At 46.1% G+C, this 5,953-nt stretch overlaps 1 long non-coding RNA gene across 1 annotated transcript; it reads left to right on the forward strand.

Annotated features, from left to right (window-relative positions):
* The first annotated feature begins 299 nt into the window (after positions 1-299).
* LOC110483237 (uncharacterized) lies at positions 300-5,721 on the forward strand. The gene is made up of 3 exons (XR_002467536.2): positions 300-423; positions 4,980-5,065; positions 5,710-5,721. It is a non-coding gene; the product is annotated as an uncharacterized LOC110483237 (long non-coding RNA).
* Positions 5,722-5,953: the final 232 nt, after the last annotated feature.

Raw genomic sequence — 5,953 nt, forward strand, 5'->3', positions numbered from 1 at the left:
AATGTAGGGAAAGAAACGTATTGTCTGAGAGCAAAGTGACTCTGAATGTGGCCACAGAGATAAAATGGGGAGTTCAGCTCCTGCATGCAAGAGCAGCATTTCTCAAAGACACCTTTTTTTTTCTGTTTGATTTTTTTAATGTTTATTTTAAGTGAAGCTCTTTTCTGTCTTATTTTTTTTTCTGGGTTTTTATCTTCGTACAGAACACACTCTGTGACCCCGGCGGAGGGAAAGCAGCAGAGTCCTGCCTCCTCTCTGGATGTGTTTGGGAGCAGTGACTGATCAAAGTCAGCGCCGTGCGAGCCCCGCTGAGTTACTCCTCTTGCCACGCGTTCCGGTTTTGACAGACTGCATCGTTTGCTGTGTTGATGTAGCAGGATTCCACACACTATGAATATTCACGGCGCATGTTAAATTAACCAGGTGAGAAAGTACAGGTTTGTTTTGCATGTTAACTCTGTGTTAACGCTGCCCCTAAGTGGTTAAGTTGGTTTATTGCAAGTTAATTAACCCTCATTTCGGGCAGTTATTTATTTATTTGCCGAAGACTGTCGTGGCTTTTTCTATTCCAGCTTCATGACTAGACCTTGCCTCTCTATCTAGTCTGTGTTTGCATCCTACTCTGTGTGGATTTCACAAAACTGCAACATTTTCAGCCAACTCAGCTTGGAAGACACATGTAGAGGAAAACACGGATGCCTACTACACATTTGTTACTCAATCCAAGCAAGGCTGCGATCCTGCTAGCAGGCTCCTCCCCCTCCACTCGTTTTAATTAGCATTTCCAGGATGCTTGGTAGCACAAAGTTATGATGGGCTGCCTTTTGCATCTTTCCTCCGTCATCAGTGTGCCACTCCATGAACATTTCATCACGCAGGCAAGCCTTTACTCAAACTTGATATATTCCCAGGCTTTGATATTCACCCTCGTGTTGCCATCCTTCTGCATGGATCCATGCAATGTGTCAAGATCACACCTTCTCTGGGGTAGCTGGTTGCTGTTGGAGAGGTGTGTGGGTGTGGGCACACTGAGCAGAGCAGCTCAAGCTGATGGTGAGGCCTTGAGCTTCCCTTCTTCACGGTGTGTTCCCCTCCACCTGCCCCATGGGAGAAGCAGGAGAGAAAGGAAAGAAACAGCTGTTTGCAGTTTTTTTGCTGTATAGGGCCTCACGCCAACAGGGGAGACTTGAAAAAGCCTCCATCAGAACAACTGATGTGCTGGGCTCTGAGGATCCTTTTTAAATCTTCAACCTTGCTTTAGTTTCTTCCAGACTATTTTTGGGGAGCTTGGCTCTGCTCCCCGGCTTGGCTTTCAGTTGCCAAACTGCCTCCCAGAGAAGTGAGGTGACCACTGGGACACCTTCAAAGCAGAGTTTCATTTCTGAAGTTCTTCAGCTCCTTTTGGGATGGTATGGAGGAAAAGTGCCTCATCATCCTCAGGGGCTGGGATCCAAACGGGCAGGGTTAAATCAGCAGCAGGCAGAGTGCTTTGCACACTGGGCTTGCATCTCCGGAGACCTGGAGGTAATTCTCAGTGCAGTCTCTAGCTGAGGAAAGCAGACCTGGTCAATATTGCAGTAGCAGATGCCTGCACACTGCACTGCACCAGGCAGCAGAGCAATCCATCCCTGCTCAGCCTGTGTTGGCAGCACAGGGAGAGGAAAGTGAGGAAGAGCAGGAGCAGTGCAGCTCAGGATACCTGGATATATTGGCAGAATCTCTCTCTTGATTATCAGCCTCTTCTTTCCATAAGCTCTAAAATAAGAGCATAAAGAAAACCGGAGAGCAGTGAATCTTCAGGAAGGTCTCCAGTCTTTGGCAGAGAGCACAAGCTGCTTTTCCATCATGCCAGCACTGCCCTTCACCTTGAATGAGCGACATTTGTCTCCTTTCCCCTTCGCTCCGGAGAGCGGAGTCCGGGGAGGCGTCTCAGGCTTCTCGGAGCAGCCAAAGCCGGCTCCCTGGAGCACATCCAGCGCCGGGGCTCGGAGGGAGATGCCCGGCCTGGCGGAGCAGGGGCTGGGGAGGGAGCGATGGGGCGAGCATCCCTCCCTCGCCGGCGCCCCGCTCCTGCCGCGGAGCGCTGCCCGCATCCCGGCCCCGCGCAGCGCGGCTGGCGCGGAGTTAAGGACTCCAGAGTCCGGGATGCGAGAGGAGCCGTGACGGTGCGAGGGGACCTTCGCTCTTCTGAAAGGGTCTTTGGGAGGGCAGTGACAGTGGCACGATTATAGATCCCTCTGCTTCGTAAAAACCTGCCGCCGCATCTCCTTGGCGCTGTGTTTTCCGTCGGAGCTGAAAAGTCTGCATGAAAACTCAGGGACTACCTTAAATACCCCTAGCTAAGCCTTCTTAAAACTCCTATTAAAATACGAACGCCGCAGTCAAAACGGCAGGCTGGAGGTCTGCCCAGTGGCCAAATAAATCCAAATATTCCAGATATCCTGTTAGCGAGCCCCCATTAAAACCCGACAACTGGCTAATACCAAAGGCAACGTGGATCTGAAAGACAGAAAAAACGTGACCCTTCCTGCAAAGCAGCCCGGGTTTATGTCTTGCTTTTTCAAAGCAGGGCTTCTCTGCTTTAATGCTGTTCTCCTCCCAGGGGCTGTAGCAAAGGGTCGCTGGGGCCCGGTGAGAGGCTCAGGGCTGTAAGGGCTGGGGGCTGTGTAGCCACAGCTCCTCGCAGCCCCAGCCCCACAGGCAGCACCAGCCACCGAGCAGCCCCTGCCAGGGACCTCCCTGCCCTGGACCGCGGCTCAAAGCCCGGTGCCAGGGCTCAGGCCAGCCTGCAAAACAGCCCTTTATCTGCATTTGCTGCTTTGATGGCGTCTGCAGGCACATTCTGCGCTCTTTATCTGTTTCCTCAAATAAATTAATAAATAAAAGACACAGAGGCTGGAAATAAGGACAGAGAAAATGAACAGATTTTGATCTAGTAAGCAATTTAAATCTAGGCTGGCAAGCTGCATTCGCTCATTCATTAATTCTGCCGCGTGCTCAGAAAACCCCAGCAGGACTCTCCTCCAGCAGGAGAACTTCCGACTGCGAAATAAACCCCGCGTAACCAGATTAGCTGTGAGGTATGCATCAGCCAGGTCCTAGGCATTAATTCAGGCATACTTGCTCTGCACTGTACACTGCTAGAGCCTGATTTCTGGATCAGGTGTTGCTCACTGGAGGGCATAAACTCTCCGAAGTTTCCTATCTCCCACCTCTCCCAGTACTGCTATTCCTTCCTCAATAAATTAAAAAATAAGTGCTATCTGTGAGTCTTGATTCAGCAGTTAATAGCAACATTATTAATACCTTGTCTTTCGGTGTCACATAACTCAAAAGTGGCTGAATGGTTTTGTTCTGGCATTACAAAATTCTGTGGCATTTGGGTTTAGCCCAAGCAGAGAAAATCTCACCTTAAAACTTCAGCATTGGTAGAATCAGAATATATTTAGCGTGCAGAAAGTAATGGGCAAGATGGAAATCTCTGCATTAGCTTAGTGCAGTCTTCCACCTTGCAGGTCTGTGTTGTACTGACTCACGAGGTGATTAGTGTCTGTGTGAGCGACTTCAATTATAGTATTATCATCTTATTTATCACTTGATAAATGGAGTGGGACAGGGTCCTGTTTGCGTCAGGTGCTGCACAAGCACTCAGATGTGCTCAGACAAGATCCTGAGGACATCCATAAAGTGAATGGGACATGAGTGGGGATCTTCAGACAAGGACCCCCTTCCAGGAGCTGCCATGGGAAAAGCTGTGGTCTGGCTTGCCAGCAAACTCCTAGTTCTCTCTACGTGCTCCTGTGGCCTGAGCATAGATCAGACAATGTAAAGTCAATGCTAAGTCTGTTTGTACAGGCTTTTTTAGAAGTGGAGACTGAGCAGGTTTGGGTTGCTTGGGATTTTTTTTTAAAAGACAAAATCTTCAGCTTATTTGGGTCTCAAACATTTTTTTTATTATGACTATCTAAAATAGGGTTTATGACATAGTTAAAATTCATGTATTGTCTCCACTGCAATTTCAATACTTTATTCCAATTTCAATACTTTATTTGCTATGGGGAAATCTCATACATGATAATGGTAAAGCTTCAGTTATGAAGTGAGCTGGGATGATCCTGTGGGTACCAAATCTCTCCTCACAAACACTAAAACAAAACTTGGCCAATAAGTTTTCCACTCTGTGGAGAAGCTTTGGCTGCCAGCACCTTTGACATACCTCCTCTGAAGATGAATGTCTTTGATTTCCCATTTACATCAGTCTGGCACCTTTCCAATATATCAGCTCAATCTCATTTTTTTCAGGGAGTGCCTTTGTACACATCATGTGTACGTGTTCCTGCTATTATTCTGAAGTGTGGAAAAATCACTGCCCCAACTAATTCCCAAACTTTCACTGAACTGAAATTTGGAAACACAAATAATTCCTTCAATTTGGCCTGCAAATCACACTTTTTGAATTGGATCTTTCAATATAAAGTTCCCACCAAGACAGTTTTTCTCTCGTGACAGTCATCCATTCAAGGGCCACGTCACGGAGAGCACAGAGAGTAGGGATGAAAACATGCACAATCTACTTTTTTCTTTTCTCTCATCTGTCCCAGTCAGAAGAATGTTCACAGGTTGGAGAATTTAGCTTCATCAGAGTCCTTCTGTTCTATTTATCAAGTTTTAGTCCAAATAATAGCTGTGAAAATGTTTAATTTGTTAGCAATGAAAATACTTAGCTGGCATTGATTTTGGAGCTACATGTTGCTGAATATGAGCTGGTGCTTTTGCTCCTGAACCATCGGATGAAATGCAAGAGCATGTTCAGATGCTGGCTGAGATGAGAGTCTCCAAGGTGCATGTGTTAACACTGCAGTGAAGAAAGCAGCCTCATCCCACAGACTTTAAAGAATACACATGGCTTTTTAGTTCTTAGACAACTGTGAGCATCATCTTTTCCTGTACTAATATATTCTGTTTTCTGTTTTCACAAGACTTCAAGGGACAGCGAAATTGCTTCAAACCAATCTCATCATGTGAAAAAACAATTAACAGCGTTTCCAGGAGAGGAACATTCTAGGTATTCATCACGGGTTCTGCAGTCACAAACAGACCACAGGCACTTTTCCCTCTGACAACAGCATTTAGAAATATATGCTGTATAATATTCTGTAAATCTAACTTTAATTTATAAATCTTTATAAATTCCATGGGAAAGGGATGCACAGGAGCTTTTTGTTCTGGAATATTTGGTATTTGGTAGATAAAAGACAAAGAGCCTTCTAACATCAGACTAGCTGCCTCTGCCTGTGCTGAAGTTGTCATACTTCAAGATTTCTTTTCCTGAAGTTTGATAAGATGACCTTGTTCATAGTCTCCTTCTAGAGCAGGTTTGACAAGTTGCAAATTGTTCTTCCAGACATTTTTAAACCCTTTCCACTTTCACAACAACCTTTGCAAAGCAGACAAAGAGGGGAGAAGGAACTAAAACCCCTTCATTGCTTACTGTCTCTTCTCTCATGAGCCCTGCCCAGCACAGTACAGGAGCTGCTGTTTGCATGATGCTCAACACTCAGCTCCCTGCACCGATGGTGCTCCTTGTATGATCAGATGTTTTTTTTTGAAGTCATAGAACATGTCCCTCTCAGAGCTTCTACTTTCAAATACAGAGTCCTTGCTCTTGAAATGTGACCAAATGCTTTCTTTCTCCCCTTACTCTTTCAGATCTATCCAGGCACTGCAAGTTCACTTCATCAAGGGATCCAAGTGCTCTGTACAGGTGGCTGATATTTCCCTCTGTTCATTGTGCCAGCTGCAAACTCCTACACAGTGAACTTTTTTCCCTGACACACAAGTCAAAGTTCACTGACCTCAGTAGTCAGAATGATGCATAGAAGTGGAGAATATGACTTTGTTCTTTTAGACAGATGTAAACAGGCTTCTTGCTTCTGCTGCTGCAGGGGTAATG

The sequence above is a fragment of the Lonchura striata genome, chromosome 2, assembly GCF_046129695.1.
Source record: "Lonchura striata isolate bLonStr1 chromosome 2, bLonStr1.mat, whole genome shotgun sequence".
Lineage (NCBI taxonomy): Eukaryota > Metazoa > Chordata > Aves > Passeriformes > Estrildidae > Lonchura > Lonchura striata.